The 18,267-nt window shown below is 41.6% G+C and overlaps 1 protein-coding gene across 4 annotated transcripts in view; it reads right to left on the bottom strand.

Annotated features, from left to right (window-relative positions):
• The window catches only part of gbf1 (golgi brefeldin A resistant guanine nucleotide exchange factor 1), a 75,890-nt gene that overhangs the window by 47,216 nt on the left and 10,407 nt on the right, over nucleotides 1-18,267 (bottom strand). The window lies entirely within an intron of this gene.

Here is an 18,267-nt window from a genome sequence, read left to right as displayed (position 1 = left end):
GAAAGAAGACACACACAATGAGCCCACTAATTTGTTTAGATATGTATGTGCTTATTGACAAATTACCAACTATATATCATACACACACACGCATATATATATTCTTTTAAATGTAAACCTTTATTTAACCAGGAAAGTCCAATTAATATTAAAAATATTTCTCAAGGGAGACCTGGCCAAGACAGGCAGCGACATAAAAACACAGTAACGGACAGAAAACACACAATGAAAGTCAAAAGAAACTTAAAGAGACACAACCAGGTTATTTTTATTTTTTTTATGTGCGGTAACCTGCCTCTATAAGTTGTATCAGTTCTTTGAGTTTTAAATTCTTCTGCAACAGGGTACAGAATACATAAAAGCCCTTTTTACATTTCCGTTCTGGCATTTGGGACAAGGAGCACAAAGAAGTCTTGAAAACACAAGGAGTTTTGTCCGACACGTTACTGCATGATGAGGACACTCAATGAGAGAGCCTACGGGTGGCCAAAGAGGGCCATCCTACCCGAGAACTGTAACTCACAGTGGTGAATCAGGGGTTTACAATTTGTAATGAACCTCAGTCAAGCACGGTAGGCGTCCACCACACGAAGGCGGTTTGCAGAGGCATGCGCATGAAGATTTCTACAGTCCAACACAGGTAAAAAGGTAGCAGAAACTACAACATATAGTATAATAATATAAATATACATACATGTATATATTAATAATTTGTTGATATAGGAGCCTTTAGAGACCACCCATAAGCCCTAGACACCCATGGGATGGCGAGTTGAGGGGGACCAACAGGGGACAATGATGGGAGCACTGCGCTGCCGCATTTCTCGTTTTGGTCATGAGATCTGGTACCTTTTCTCTGCTCACAAAGTCATTGGGATCAAGTCAGAAGTTAGAATATACAACATAGTTTGGAAATGCAGTTGTTAGAAAATATTTTACTGCCACATCAAAAGGAGTCAGAAGCGGATCAGAGTTGGTGTCCACAAGTATCCAGCAGGTCGTCCTGTGACCAGTTCCCAAAGGAGGGAGCTTCGCTGGGCATTCCTCTCTGGGAAACCACCCACTTCAATAGGCCCTCTCTTTCTCTTGAGAATTCGGCGCAAAAGGGGGTCAAGAGGGGAGACCAAAATACAAAACAGGTAAAAAAAACAACAGGGAAAATGATTAGAATCATGCATGGAGCTGTGAAATCTTGAGCCCAAAGAGTACTCGCTGCTGCAATACCACAAGGATTATGGCTTTCCTAGGAGCAGCTCCACGTCAAACAAGAAACGAATAGCTTGGACTTCAAAAGCGTCTCGATGAGCGTACAACCATTTTATAAAAGTGCACATGTGGCTTTGTTGTGTGATATTCAATACTGCAGCTTACTTAGACTACTTACTTAGAAAAATATCAAATCATTTTTAGGCCTCGCTTTCTTGACTATTTTTTCACAAGGTGTTTAATTTGGTTGGTGTTAAATAAAGAGCCTGGAGCAGTTTTAATGCTTTTCTGAGTGCAACTTCAGCAACGTCTACAAGATGATCAAAAGCTGGTGTTATGAATCCAGCACAATAAATAACCATCAGGGATAAGTTCAGAGGCAGTGACACCGTGTTGGTTTGACCAGTCCATCAGCTGTCAGAAAACTTTTTTAAAAGAGCCTTTGGTGTACCATGACTTTACAGTGTTGTAAGGCGGGAAGGAGGGTGCTCAAATGAATCTGTCAATAGATCCTGATGAAGACTTCAGAGGCGATCACCCTCTAAGTGCTAAGGCTGCGTTCCCAAAGACCACGGATTGGAAAACTCAATTGTGTTGTATTGATCCAGCTGGCCATCAGTGAACAGGGGGCTGACAGGTCTGTCAGTGGCCACCACCAATCTTCTTAAATAAAGCCTAAATACAGGCTCAGTACTGCCACTCAATCTCTGGAGCTTGTGGAGTAGAGTGAAATAAATAACGCCTGCTGCAGGCATGGTGAGGCAATCATTCTATAACCAGGTTAACCTCTGGCTGACATTGACCAAAATAAAAACTTAGAAGAGAAAAAAGGCAGGATTAAATGGGCTCAACCAGGCGTGCATGTTGCCGTCTAAGGGCTGAGTCTGCTGGGTACTAGTCCTGATATTAGAGTGCATACAAGTCCAACTCCAGGTCAGCTTAATTGGTATGAAAAAGCAGTTTGTGGAATGAACACGTTACGATTCACCATAAAGCTAATCCTATGTAGCTCTACTGCTGGAGGTCCATCTCTCCGTTAGGCACTGTGGTGAGCGTATCCAGCCATGTGTGGATTACCTCTCCAAATGATCCCAGCAACGAGAGAGCGCACCTTGGGATAAGGCCATCTTTAAACACATGCACATCTATTGGCACTGGAGCAGAAAAGGCTTAGAACAGAGGGACCAACAGCAGGAGCTGAATCAGAGCTGTAGCAGCTTCACATTGTCCAGACAACAAGAGAAACAACAAATGGAGGGAGTGTTTGCATTGATACATGCAGACCTATCTGTGCTCTCAACCCAGGCACTAACCGCCAGCTGACAAGATTGGTCAAAACTAAATGACACCTTCTATAAAATGTGCAACAGAGTCAGAGGGAGGGGAGTCAAAGAGGGATTCCCCCCTCTGACTGACGCCGCAGCCCAAAACCAAACACTGATGGTTATTGATCTGGACCTCTTCAGCTGCTAACATTAAGAGTCAGGGTCCGTGGCTGCAATGCTGAGGAGAGCAGCAACACTAACAAGAGCAGCAAGGCTAAATGAAATCCGAGGAGAATTCTGCCCAACAAAGTCCTGCACGACAGTACTCTTCTCCATCTGTCGGGAAAAGACTGATGAGTGTCAGCATTCTTTGGCCCTTGGCCCCCACCCTACTTTCATTCATTCATTCGTCTTCTCTGCCTTGGCCCAGGTTTTCTCCAGAATGAAACAGGGGCAATTAGGAAGAAACAATGCTATGGCGTTCCATGCGGTTATTTCATTGGGCCACAGTGGTATTTTATAGATGCTTGGAACAATGCCTCTGCACAACCTAAACAGGCAATTTGAAAGCCCTGGAGAAATTAAAACTTTCCAAAATGCTTGGGAGGATGGCTGTTATGGCTACTGCAGGGGAGCATTTCATAAAGGGCTCTATGGAATATAGTTAGCATTTGTATTTACAGGAACACGGTTACCGGGTTGTTAAACAAGAAGGAAACCAAGAGCCTTACAAGGAACCATAAATGATGTCTTCACATTGCTTCTTTAAAAAGAAACATATTGTGGTTATTCGGATGCTGTTGTTTGAGTTGGATTTGTTATTGAATGAAAATGAAAAGTCTGTTAAATGCATGTTTATAAAACCAAGCAGCTCATAAAAAAAGAAAAAAAAGGAATTCTAACTAATTGAATCAATATGCATACAGTGAATATTGGCGGAGCAGTTAGTAATTAGAACTTGAAGATGTGAGAGACTGTTAAAGAATGTTAGCCTCCCACTAGCATTGTTGATTTACTGAACCATTGATGGGTGAAGAAATGCCACAAACAAAGACAACTTTTACTTTCAGAACTTATGGTGTATATGTCCAAAGTTCACATTTAGTCAATTGCTGTCTCATTCATAGCATCATTTTTTGTCAGTCTGAATCAACAGTACAATATTAATATGACAATTTTTATTGTCAATTAATTTTATTTTGTAGAGCCCAAAATCACAAACTACAAATTTGCCTCAGAGAACTTTACACATACAACATCCTTTTCTCTTAAAATCCTCACATGAGCACAGGAAAAAATGAAAAACACTTTGATGTGAAGAAAAAAATGGAAGAAACCTGGATAACGGCTGAGGAGGGATCCCTCTCCCGGGAAGGACAGACCACAATGGATGTCATGTGTACAGAATGAAAAGATAACACAAAACTGTTGAATGAGAAAATGACCAACTACAATCATTCTTTGATGCTGGGGCATCATCTACTCAATAAAAAACTGTTTACACACGCAGGGCTTTAATTAAACAGGAAATCAATGCAGCCTTAATGCGGAGCTCTATATTTCACCCGCACTGTCATTGCAGCATAGGTACGTCTTCTACCGCCTCAGCATCTTTAAATGAAATGTTTAACAGAGCCACAGAACGATTATTTTCACCAGCATTGTGTTTAACCACAAAAAAGTAGCATAACCAATAAAAACAAGTAGGTGCAGTCAAACAGCATGACTTCATCACCGAACCGTTCATGGGTCAGAGCCTGCCAGCCACTGTGCTGCTTTGCACCTGTTACCCTGTACATAAAATGTATTTTTTATGCTGCATACTTTGCACAGAGGCCACATTATTCGAGAAGGGAGCTGGCCAAGCCCCAACGTCCACTTAATGAGTTCCACAGCCTGCTGTCCCCTCATGATGGATGGACATACTTTACGCTCAGTGTACTTAGAAATAACGGATGTTTTATCAGGCACAAATTTGTGCTGTATAGCAGGGACATAGGTTGCAGCACTAGAAGCTCAAAAAGGTAATTCATAGGGACCTTATTTATGTAATACAACAGTTTTGTTTCACCGTTTAATATCGTTCCTTCATGGAAGCCGACAAAACATCAACTTTTTTCACCCTTCTTCAAATGACCCAACTTCATTCTTCCATTTCATATCAATGCATAAGTTTGTGCTTGTAGTGTCCCAGTAGTGACGTGCCCTTTAGATGAGGCGGGATCGTATTATCACCTCTATTTCTGGAAAAACAAACCGTGGGAGGGCAAGATGCATAATTTCCATCACACCCTCTAACCATGTACCCTTGCCAATGTCGGCATGCGTCTTGGTTAAGATGTTGGGTGGGAACAAAGGAAAGGGGGTGAATACATGATGAGGAGGGGGTATTGAGCTTCGGAGGGCTAGGGTTTGGGAACAGCAGAGGGTTAAGCCGCAGATGGCATCCATTGGGCAGGATAAACCAGCTCACATGTTCGGGCTCGGACTAGATTTCACACCCCTCTTGATGAAAACCGCCATGCACAACTGCAAGAAAGAAGAAGGGATGGAGCGACTGAAGAGTATGCGGAGGTTGCAAAGCAACTATAAGTTAGAATTTGCTAAATGAAACTGAAGAATGCAGTTACACAATTCACACAAATGTAATAAATGTGGTAGGGCTGTGCAGTATGGCCAAAAATCCATATCACAGTATTTACATTCTGACAGTATCCCGGTATTGCTTTTTCAAGTAAACACATTAATTCATTGACCCCAAAAAAGGGCCGCCGGCTACCCAAACAGCTGTTCGCCGCTCGCCAGCCAACTTGCTCGTAACTGGCCAGCAAGTTAGCTTGTTAGCTTGTTGTGGCTGCTAGTGTTGCCATCAGAGGCTCGACACACGGATAAAAGTAATTTTCCAAAACCAAAAATCTTCCAAACAGACACTGCTCCTCTCTTGGTATTGTGTTGGTGCTCCTTCTATAATGCTCTTTTTCGTGTTTTCATCTGCAGCAACAGAGTCACTTCTTGTTGTGTGCCGTACCCAGCATTCAGTTCGGGGGGGTCATTGTTTTAAATGTACAATTATCAGTGTTACAAACTGTTTATGTGTCTCAAGCTGTTGTGTCGTGGTGTTTTCCCCTGTTAAAGAGTGTTTGTTGTGGGTTATTCATTCAAGTTATATCCATGACTCAATCTCAACACACGTGAGACAAGTAGCTCCGTCCGCTGGGCGCTCCGCGCTGACGTGTAAAAATAAAATAAGTAAAAAGAAAATTCCAGACTTTCTTGGGGTGGGGTGAGGGTGGCGCCATCCTTTTTCAATGGTAGGGGAAACACTGGTGTGACTTCTCATTTAGTAAGTCCGGGTCAGACTTTTTGTAGAGCCAATAGACCAGTCCATCCAGAACAAGAATACAAAGAAAAACCCAATGCATAGGTATAGGAGGTGATAAGAGGAAGCGCGCGCGAGAGAGAGAGAGAACAAAGCAGTGAGCAAAAAGCCAAAGCTGTGGTGTGGGGGATTGGGAGTTAGTGTCCTTATTTGTTTCACCTGCTGCACTCCTTCAGCTCCCCACTAATGGCATTCCCCTGGGGCCGGAGGGATTGAAGAAACCACACAGTGTACAGGCTGGGTCTACTGTGTTCACACGGGACACAAAGCTCCGCCACCACAGAGGCTCACGCCGCAACTTCCCTCTGCCATGAACAAGCTGATCTAGTGCTCTGGACTGTTTACATGAACTGGCTTTTTAAACAGGGTAAACACCACAGGGTAAAACACCACAACACAGCTTGTGACACAAACAATTTGTAACACTAATAATTGTACATTTATAAAATTACCCTGACGAACTGCATGCTGGGTACAGCATATCACAACAAGAGGAAACTCTGCCACTACATGAAAACGGAACACAGAACAGGAAAACATGGAAAAGAGCTATGCAGGAGCAAAAACGAGAGACCGGAGATGCACCAACAGAACTTGTGCCCTCAAGAGGAGCTGTCTGCTTTTTGGAGGGTTTTTGGTTTTGAAAAATCCTGCGTAAGTTAACGTCAGAAAATGATTTACAGCAAAGTATTGCCTCTGGTGGCAACACTTGCAGCCATAACAGCTAACAAGCTAACTCGCTGGGCATTTGCAAGCGAGTTGGCCAGCGAGCAGTAAACAACGAGCAGTGAACAGCTGTTCAGTTGGCCGGCGTCCTTTTTGGTGTCAATGAATGAATTTGTTTACTCCCCAAAAAAACAAAACAAAAAATACCGGGTAACAGTCAGAATTTTACAAAATACCGTGATTTAAATCTTTGGCCATATTAAGATAATATATGCCAACAAATAAACCCTGAAATTAAGAGGTCAGTGTGTGCTTTGAGGTCTAGAAAACATGTTAATGATCAGATTTTATAATTAGAACTAATGAACATACTAAAGTTTAGATGGAGATCTCCGCCTCAATGTAGAAACTCTTATATGAATGTAACTGCAGCTCATCTCATCAGTACTAAAAGGCGGAAACTACTGAATGAAGACACGATGTTCGCTTTATACCCACAAAGCATTGACAGCATGTCCTCTGTGTGCATTTAATAAATGGCAGCAGTTTAGGTAGGTTGGCTTAGTCTAAAGTCACCTAATGACTATATTATGAGCCACGGCATTAAGAGGGATTAATACTAATCTTAGCTGTTTCAGTTTAACTTTGGCTCAGGAGGGAGGGGGGGGGCTGCTTCTAAGGGGACATTATAGTAGCTTGTGCTATGCTGACCAGCAGATAGTCAGACAGTTCCCGAAGAAGGCCAACATTACAATGATGTTTTTGCATCAGTACCAAAAGAAAAGGCCTTGCTGAAGATCCATCCCCAGGACTAACTACATGCAGCACCTCAGTTTGTGTTCTGTACAGCTGGCATCAACACCCAAATAAAGTGAATGAGAGAGTGACCATTTACAGCTGAATGCCTCAAAGTCCACTCAGTGACCATTCACAGCTGAAAGCCTCAAAGTCCACTCAGTGACAACTCCTGAGCCACACAAACTGACGTACTTCTACTAGCAGCACAGAATGCTGAAAATAACAGCTCATATGAACCACAGCAGGTACATGAAGGAACAGAAAAATTGATGTAATATTAATAATAAAAAACATGTGAAGGGGAGAATGGAAAAAAGCTACATTCCGTTGTGTCCCACAGTTGTGTATAAAGAAACATTTGTCTTATAAACCAAGTGAGTAATCACTTTGGAAAGCATTATTTTTTTTAGACACGGTTGTTTAAATGTATTGTTTTTAAACAATAACTACACATATCTTGAGACAGAACACCGGGTGGAACATGTTGAACTAGCGAGTCTTTGCTCTCAACTCTCCATCATTTGACGGCTGTGTTTAAAGTGCCAACAATCTCCCCACATTTAGCCAGGACGTTTTCCAGCCTGTGTCTATTAGGGACACAGTGGTGGTCCTCTGCAGGGCAGATGTTGAGATGGAAGTAGCCTAGCAGCTAGCAACATGTTCTGGGCACTATCAGTCCTAAACTGGTCCATTTGCATTCCCCCCCGCCCCTCCTTCTGTTTGTTTAACTTAACTAACCAATGCAAAAAGCTCTCTCATCTTCAACTACCGTCTCTCCGTTCCAACTGACTGCACACCGGAAGTAAACAAAGTTGCGTTAACTGCGTTAAAATATTTTAGTATGTTAATCTCGGCCAAAATAATCTGATAGATTAACACATTAACACATTAACTTCTGTCAGACCAACTCAGACATGTCTGGTATGTGTGTCGAGATGATCGCTATAAGAGCGTGACAATAAATATTTTCTTTTTAACATCATTCACAAAGTCCATTTGAGAACTTGTTGATGTGCAGGAGCCAGGTCACGACAAATTGGGGGCACGTCCATCTTTTTCTAGTCTGCGGTGACTTCTGGGTAGGATTCCAGAATGTGTCGTTTGGTGCTTCAGATTGGGCTCTGCGCTGAATTTGTCAATGCACTAGATTTTCTTGATGTCACTTGACAGCTCTTTCCAGAGAACACACACACATGCACAAACCTTAGTGTCATGTAAGCTCTCCATATGCAACAGGTCACTCTCTCCATGGCAACACACGGTGACTTTCGAACAACATAGGCTTACAGGGGACATTTGTGACAGCCGATCCCACACAGGCCTCATCGCGGGGTGACATTAAAGCCTATCAGGTTTATCCCCACTGGGGCACTGAATTGCCCCGCTCAAGAGGGGTTGGAGATGTCCCGGGCCGGCTTAGCAGACCATGGTGACAAGTGTCATAAATGACTCCCCTGTGGGCCTTCATGTCTGCCATACTAGAAACAGCTTTAAGGCAATTCAGGGGGAACAGGGGTGGCTTTAATTCAGCGCTCCAATAGTGCCAGAAGTCTGACCATCCCTCCAAAACTCCATCCACAAAGTCACACTGTTGCAATAGCCCTTTATCTATTCTAAAGTATAAAGAAGGCATCAGCAAGAAATTTACCAGGCATTTTCTTTTGTTTGCTTGCTTCATTTCTACACTTAGATACATATTCTAAACAGAAATGGTAAATAACTTCCAAAAAAGGTTCCTCTTCAGCATGATCCAAGTCTCCTTGTTCTCCTCAGTGTGTCAACTCGAGGAGGAGGCAGAGTGCTTGAAGAGGGGAAAAAATGAGCCACTCCACTGCTGTTCACATGGCAGCTCACTTTCACTGATGTATAAAGTGCACTTCCCTAGGGCTTGCTGTTTGTCATAAAACATCTCTCAGCACATCATTTAACCAAACTTGAGAGGCAAAAAGGAAAGAAAAGGAATACAAACAACATTTGCTAAAGGGGTGTTGGAGTCTAATACGGAGTCTGTTTGCCAGGAGTGGAGTAATTCTAAACCATGCTGCTGTAAGTGGCTCCACAAAGATACTGCCAGCTGACCAAATGGGATGGGATCCAGGGAGTGCATTATCTTTATGTGCTCATCACTACATTTTGCAGTGAAAGTGACAGAGACGAAGGTGTTTGTAAACACACACATGTTCTGCTCTCACAAAAGAATGCAGAGGAGCAAAAAGTAAAGAGTGTACAGCAGGTTGCCATTGCCATCACTACTGCTTGCATTATGCGCTCTTCTGGAAATGTTAAATAATTTGTGAACGGATACCCAACAGTATTTGGTTTCCTGTTATTTGAATTTATACTACAGACTACAGAAATTAGCTCCAGAACACAAAATCGTGGGCCTCACACTCTCCAATGTCCTACACTACAAAAAGTGTTACTATAATACATGTCTAAGAAATACAGTGGATTATGGCAAATGTGCAAAACTCAAACCGAACCAGTTATTTATTTTTTGGGCCGTTAGCCCTTTCCAACATGTAGACAAATTCTTTCCATAAAGTCGGTTTCTGCAGTGTAATGTGTCTCCCTCACACCGAGCTCGTTCTGCACACGCAAGGCTGCGCCTATCCAATCCGACTGGCATCACGGCCGTGGAATGCTGAAGTCCACATTTTTCCCATTCAGCAAGGAAAAACGGCCTTTCAAAGCCAATCAGCTAGAAATGTTGCTTTGTTTTTATTTTCAACTGAACTTCCTGGAACCTATTATGGAGCTGTCAGGGATGTATATTTAGCTATGGCAACACAGGGCCTCCTCACCCCCTTGCGCCACTGGTCATGTCACCTCTGATAAACAGAAAAACAATTGGTTATCCCTTTTGTCACCTTTAAAGAAAATGGCACGGCAGTGTGTCTGTGGCTATAAGTGACATAGTGTCTGTGTGGCTAAACACAGCAGATGGATGTAGGATAAATATAGTCAATATATGTACTATAATCGGACATCCTCAGAAATGGCATTTCTACTAATTCACTGATACTGGGATAGTATACCACAACTATCACGTGATGACTTTCTTACAAACCGACCAACCGTGGCCACATAAATCTATTGAGAGACAACAGACTATGGATTTAGCCTCCATCTTAAGAGTCCACTGGTAGTATAGTGGAGGGACATAATAAAAAAAACTCATTAGGCTCACGCCTTCAGGCTAAAAACAAAAGTAATGTTGGCTCCCTGTGCTGCTGGAATATTCTTTGAACAAAAAAAAAGCTCTAAAATGAATGAACTTCAACTGTAGGGAAAAATACAAAAGTTACAGTTGATGTTTACTCAGAATACACACAGTATGAAGTGTAGACCAATACATCGGTCTTAGTAAGTAAGTAACTTTGGTAAATTTAGAAGAATCTGTGCTTTGAGCCCTGGATTAGTTAGACCTCAACTTTGAAGTTTGTTCTTACTTGACCTCTGTGTCTAAACACTGTCCAAGTACAGCAAACCAGCATAGACAGTCTGCATAACTGGGATGGCTGTTAACTGCCCTGTGCATACAAACACATATGCTGAGTTTGCCCGAGTTTTGCATGGACCAGATATTAGCCAAGAGCCCACTGGGTGGTTGAACGGCCTTATGTCTTAACTGGGTTAGCTTAGCTTCCATCTTGGATACCCTCTAAATCAGACCTGGCCACATTCAGCCAACGTTTTTAGGAATTTGGAATGAAACTTAAATAAATGTACATGAAGCACACAATAGAGAAGTCTTGCTTTTATTTGAAGGCAGTTTTCTTTATTTTCTTGTCAATTTGCAGACATTAATGCAGGTGTAGTTGCCGCGTCACTGCAGTGCATGAACAAATGGAGTTAACAGAAGATTGGAGGCAGCGTTTAGCCCTAAAAAAGATCAGCCTGTGTTTAAAAAAGAAAGATTGACACAGCGTGTAGCGTTTTTAACAAAACATGGACTTTAAATTATTTCTTCACGGAAAATAAAGGTAACACCGTGTGCTTGGTTGGTGGAGAACAGGTTGCAGTGTTTAAGGATTAACATTTGAATCGCCATTACAGGAAGAAAGACACGGACAAATACAAAAACTGATGTGGAGCGGGTAAGGACGTCTGAGGCTTTGCTAGCTAAACTGTTAAAGCAACAAGGTTGTTTTACCAAGCTTCACACATCCAAAGATGCAGCAGCCAAGACCAGCTTTGTGATATCCCACAAAATTGCAAAAAACAGAAAGCCATTCTCTGATAGGAAGTTCATCAAAGAGTGTTTGTGGACTGTGCTGCACTACTACGCCCAAAGAAAAAGGACGCATATGCAAAACGGGCGCTTTCTAGGCGCACTGTCAAGAGGGGGGATTCAAAGAAATCCCGGGAAATGTTAAGCTTGAGCTGCAAAAAAAAACCTGATAATTTTGAATTCTTTTCCATGGCTATGGATGCGAGCTGCAATGTTCGCGACAGCCCAGTTACCCATCTGTATACACGGGATAACGAAATACCTCGTGATTACAGCGGAGCTGGCATCAATGCAGTCAATGAAAGGGACAATAACAGGGAGGGTTTTGTCCACAGAGGTAAATGCATGCTTACGTGCAGACAGTTTGTTGCACTCCAGGAGGAGCATGAGACTGAACACATTGACATCGGCTACCACACAACTGTCAGATGGCTCAGCCTGGGCAACAACCTCAGTTTTTTGGCCTCTGCTCCGCTCCGAAAATCCCCATGAGTGTAATAACTCTGTAACTACCTTGTCTATCCGGACAATGTTAATTTTTGTCAGGATGAAAGGGGAACCCCCGTGAGTGTTCTGATGTGTAAAAATCAGTTTATATGTTAGTGGTGACAAAATAAATCAATATAACACACAAGAAAACCTGTCAAATGTTGTGCATCGCCTGAAATAAAACTACTAAGTCCTATAGAACATTTCAGGCTTCAGGCTAAAAGCACATCTACGATAGCCCAGTGTGTGAACAGTAGGAATGGAAAGTTTCACGTTGATAGTCAGGATTACTACTCTAGAGGAGGCTTTTGTGAAGAACTCACGGCCCAGAAACGGCAAAAGTTTGTGTGTTGTTTTTCTAACTCCGGCTCTCATAGGCCTATTTGCCTGTTACAAATGCACAGCTGTGTGGGCATTTCTGTACTAATTTGCATATCTGATATTATGAATTGTTGGAGTTGTGTTTGGAGTATTTTTAAATGAATAAGTGCAGATTGTAGCCAAGACTCAAGTTTCAAACGGTGTGAAGCATTCATTTATTTGTTTGTGATGAGCACACAATATTCCTGTTGGAAGTTGGTTCTAGCTCGGTTTTGCACCAAGAACGGATGATATTTGGTACAATCAACTTAAAGAGTATGACCTGTGAGCAGAGATCGAAGAGTTCTGTGAGAAAGGCAAAGTCATCCCAGAGCTCTCAGATGTAAACATTTCCTGTTAATCTGCACTTTTGAATGAACTAAATACAAGGGCTATAAAAATGTACACGTTTATCTATGCCATTAATGAGGCAGAGATTAATGCGATAAAATAGTTTAACGCAGTTAACGCAACTTTGTTTACTTCCAGTCTACCAGCGTGCTGGAAGTAAACAAAGTTGACCCTGGAAATGAAACTATCACTAGCTGCAGTCAGTTTGTTCGTAGTTGAAAATGTACGTAACTTAAAACAAACAGAGGCACGACATGCAGAGGAGGAATGCAGTGGAATTCCTTCCTCTTGTCAAACAGAAAGGGGATGAGGGGGCAAACAGACCTCTTTAGGCACTACTAGGCTAAGCTAGCTAGGCTACTTACATCTCAACATCTACCCTGCAGAGGACCACTACTGTGTCCCAAAAAGACAGTGGAGAAATGTCCTGACTAAATGTAGGGAGACTGTTGGAACTTCAAACACAGTCGTTAAATTAAGGAAAGTTGAGAGCAAAGTGCACAAGGACTAGTTCAACTAGTCAATTACTTGTAAGATTTAGTGTTAAGAAAAACAAACTTTTAAATCGCAATTAATCGTGATCAAATGAATTTCAAAATGTCCAATTATTTTTTTTAATCAATTGACATCCCTAGTTTAACAATTTAGCAAGCTAAATGGCATGAGAAAGTTGCAGGTTCTTCAAAGCCAGATGGAAGGCAACCCCTGAAAGCAGCCATACCATCAGTTGATAATCTCCCCAGGCACATGTACTCTTATGTAGTTCAACTGATCACTTACATGTTGATTTACTGTTAATTATTCTGTTGTTCTGAGAACACCTATTTTTTTGTTTCTTTTGATGTCATATATGTTGTTCAGTTTGGGTTATTATAAATGATAATGTGCCAAGTAACTAGTAATTAAAGCGGTGTCACAAATGCATTATTACATTACTTATATGTACAAAGTTGAATATAAATATTCAAATCAAGTACCTTGAATTTGTACTTGAATGCACAACTTGTGTAATATACTAGTTACATTCCACCACTGATCAGAATTTGTTCTTGCAACTCACAGGTTATCAAAACCATACAATGTACTGCTTTTTATAAAGAGGTGGAATAATATAGTGCAGGGTCGAGTTCAGTCTATTGGTCCGGCCATCCACAACAGTCCCTGTTTTTCATGTGGCCCCTAGGGAAAAATGAATGCCCACCCCTGCCCTAGATTGTGCTTTCATTGGTGTCGGGTCCGTCAGGTCTTGCCGAGTGGTGATGGACGTAAGTTCCACTCTCCATGAATTAATCCACTCGCCCCAAATTCCTTGTGTTGATGAATGAATTCCAGCGTTCACTCTACTCTATTATATTAGTGCCCTGCCAATAGTCAAGTCAACAACATATCTCTACAAAATATCTTGCTGAGTGGCAGAATTAATTCCCTGCACATGTAGAAACTGAATTGTATACAAAAAATGCATACTTTTCTCCAGTCTGAACATTCACACAAAGCATACATATGTAGGATTTCAACTAAGAATCCTTTAACCTGAGGTTTCTCTGTGGCAGATGAATAAACTTTGGTTCAAACCGCCTCTCTGTACAGCCAAAAGCAGAAAAAAAACAGTGGGCCCGAGAACAGGGCGTGAACATGGTTGTATGTATCGGCGATTCTATTTTGCTTGCAGAGCAATCAACACCTTGTTTTTGTCTCAGGTTGTTAGCATGTCTCGTCGTCAGCTGCAACGGGCTGTACCGGCCTGCTGGGCTGCCTCCCCTGAATCCGCCACTGATCCCACTGTATTTAAGGAGGGGTGTTCAAAGTATTGCTGAATGTGTCGCCTCTTTTTCATTCAATATTTGTGCTATAAAATACAGCCAGTTGTTTAATCAGCCCTCAAACATGCCCAGCAGCTGGACTTGTCCTCAACAAGACATTTTTGACCCATGTCACCTTTACGGCACACACTTATTTTAAAGCCCCAGCTGCAGCCCAGAAATAGGATGGCTTTTTTTAATTCTGGGTGTCCACTCAAGAGGCAAGTGCCTCGTGCCAGTGTCCTGTTCCAAACGCCAGGGGATGACAGTAGGGGATGACAACCGGATGGATGTGGTGCAGAGTTTGTCAAGTGACTTCACTCCAATTAGCCTTGCTATTTTCAATAAGCTTGTGTACCATGAGTGTTTAGCTCAGCAACACAAATAGCAAAATAGAAACCAAGCAAAAAATGAAATTTGATTACAAAAACTATGGCTATATGTATTTCCGTGTATTATGATGTCAGCCAAAATAGGGAAAATATGTAAGAATTTTAAAAGAAGAAAAATTAGTGTGGTTGTTTTTCAAATATCTCATTAGTCAAATAACTGTTACTTGGTGTTACTTCAACAAAAGGAAACGTTCTTCATCCATTTTTTCTGAGGGCAGGAGAGAGGGATATGTGTGGGAGACAGTTCATGTCTTTAATATAGGGGTAATTGCTAATGTTCACCATTAAAGAACATATGAGGGTTGTCGTGGCGCAGAAGTAGAGAGGGTGTGCTGGGAACCGCAAGGTTGGTGGTTTGAGTCCCAGCTGCCCCATATCGAAGTGTCCCTGAGCAAGACACCTAACCCCTAATTGCTCCTTGGGCAAAAATGTAAAAAGCCATGGGTTAAAAATGCAATGGAAGTCACTTTGGATGAAAGGGTCAGCTAAATGACATGTAATTTAGTAATTTCAACAATTATTAAGCCTATATCTTCCCATTACTGTGGGCGAAGGTATCAATGGCGCTTTGAACAGCTACCGTTGGAAAATACTAATATGGGCCCTAATTGTAGTCGGAGCGGAGGACTGTGGAATTATCTTTTGGAATAAAAAAATAAAATAATCTACAAAACGAACAACAAGAATATGAAGTGAAAAGATAAATCTGAAAGAAACTAATCTTCGGAAATAAAAGATACAACTACACCAAAGGAAATGTGCTGCTACTTTGTGATGAGACAGACATGACAATATATTCAGTCAGGCACAAGAGAGCCTGCATGCAACTGTGAGAATCCCAGCTAGAGACCAATGTGCGTTGCAATGCTTAGCTAATTGGATATGTGTATTACAATGTCTGTGGTCACAGCACCCTTATGGGGCATGAAATAACAAGCAGCTGTGTGTGTCAGGAGACCCCACATGTGTATGTGTGCTTTATCAGCCGTGTGTGTAGGAGGGATGGTTGCTGAGAGGTTTATTAACCAAGTCCATCAAGGCAGTGTGGGATTCACACTGAGACACTAAAGGCTTAAGGATGTGAGCGCCACACAAGCAAGACGGTGCCTCTCCAAAATACTAATATGGGCCCTTATTTTCCACAACAACAATACGAATAACCTGCCCCCCCACTGTCAACACCTCTATACCAGCACTGCTTCCACAGCTTTGATTTGACCAGCTTTGCTGTTATCCTCAGGAGATTATCAATGCCGTCCTCGATTCTTTGGCATTGACTTTCCATTGTGATTCACGCTGCAGAACATTGTATGTCTATGATTAGTAGGATGCTGTGAAGCCTAATTTACAGGACTTTGCCCTATGAAACAGTCAAAATGGAATCACAGGGCTTTGTCTAAAGTCCAACGGATTTCAAGAACTATTTTAGTCTGTTCTCACAAACACATTTTACAACTCCCAGCATGGCAACAAACCAGACATCAGAATGGTGGCTACACAATTTCCTAGCCATGACTTATTCAGTGTCAACATAATACAGCTCCATGACAGGTCCAACTGTCCTGCAACATTTGCATTCTTTGCCTTATTTATGTTGAATTGTGTTCCGGCAATAACTTGTGAAGCTAAGCTACATAAACAATGGGGCTTTTCACACAAGCAAGATTCCCATTAGCAATATATATAAATAAAAAAAATGTCAAACGGCAGAATTCTTCTTAGTTAAGTCTAAGTATAAAACCTACGAGCTGATTTTAGGTACATCACGATACTGTTATTTTAATAAGATGATATCCAAAGTTTAAAAATGTTAGCTTAATGGTTTGCAGCAGGATGGGGGTATCAACCCAGTCCAGTCTCATTAAGGGGAAGTATGGAACTAATGGTGACTTGCTTCCGGTGTGGGGGTCAAGGACTAAGATTAACAAACGGAAAAACAGGCAGACATAGTTGATCAAGCACTGAATATAAGGCCATTTGAAAATCTGACTCCAAACAAACTAAAGCAATGGGCTGTTTACAGGAGTGAGACAATAGCATCTAATATAATTTTGTCAACTACTATTTAACAACAGACTTCACCACTCAACAAATTACGAGGATAGGATCTGGGGTTTTGTGTTTAACAGTGATCACTATATACGTTAAGGTTTACAATAATGTAAAAATAATTATTTTTCCAAGTGCAAAACACGTATTTTATTCATAGCAAGGTATGCAAAATCCAATTGTACATTGGTAAATGGTCTGTACTTGTATAGCGATTTTCTAGCAGAGCCTGGTATCGAACAGACAACCCTCTGATTGGAGGACGACCGTGCTCCCCACTCACCCATAGTCGCCTTTTGAAAACATTGAAAACAGACACTTGGAATCTTCAGACATTGTCAATAGCAGCATGTAAAGTCAATCTTGAAAATTCAGTTTGGCCACCACATGCAGACCACCAGTCTGTTTATAGAGCAGAACTGCGGTGATAAGTTAGTGGTGCTGATACATCTCAGGCCCTTCCTCAATACCATCCCCCATCCTTTTTATAAATGTCCAGAACGTGTAATTAAACAAACAGTTAACTCCAAGCTCCGGATCTCAGTGAGGTGAGTGTGGGTTACGATCCGTCTCAATTACCACCTCATAAGCATATGCTTAACAGAACATTAAAACAGAATCTATGTTGTGCAGAAGGAAACACTAGATCTTCACTATCGAGTCACAGCTGACAACACAGAGAAGCTCCGGACTAGAACTCATCCGTCTGACTGAGTGGGCCGAGATCATTTTCATTTTCTAAACACAAGTCCAAAGGGTTCTGAATGTGTAGCTATGCCTTTATTTAGAGCTAAAACTACAAAAAGTACGTTAATCAAAGGCAGTTTGTGTTTTCTCTTAAGTAAGTAAGTTTGACTTAATTGATCTTGGTCTGTTTCTGCCTTAAAGATTGTTTAATCATTGCCACTTTGAACATCACATTTTCAAGTAAGTAAATTCATCCTTACAGCCAAAGGTTACTAGCTAATAGCGTTATGTAGAAGAGTGGTCAAAGTATGCTTGATGCACAACACACTGATGGGGAACCAAACTAACAACTTGGAACCTTTACCTCCAGCAGGATTTGTTTAGCAGCACACCAGGTTGATTGACAGGAGAGTTTATCACAATATGTTGAGTTCAAACGAAATGCTGGATCTTCTAGAAGAACAACCTGATATTTCCAATCAATTGTGTAGAATACGAGCACGGTTTGTCTGCACTGTTCCACCATTGTAGGTGAATCCCTCTTCAAAGCTCACTAAATAAAAGGAACAGATAGGGTTTTTATCTACTG

Source organism: Gasterosteus aculeatus, chromosome 6 (genome assembly GCF_964276395.1).
Source record: "Gasterosteus aculeatus chromosome 6, fGasAcu3.hap1.1, whole genome shotgun sequence".
Classification (NCBI taxonomy): Eukaryota; Metazoa; Chordata; class Actinopteri; order Perciformes; family Gasterosteidae; genus Gasterosteus; species Gasterosteus aculeatus.
This window is presented reverse-complemented; position numbering and strand designations above follow the sequence as displayed.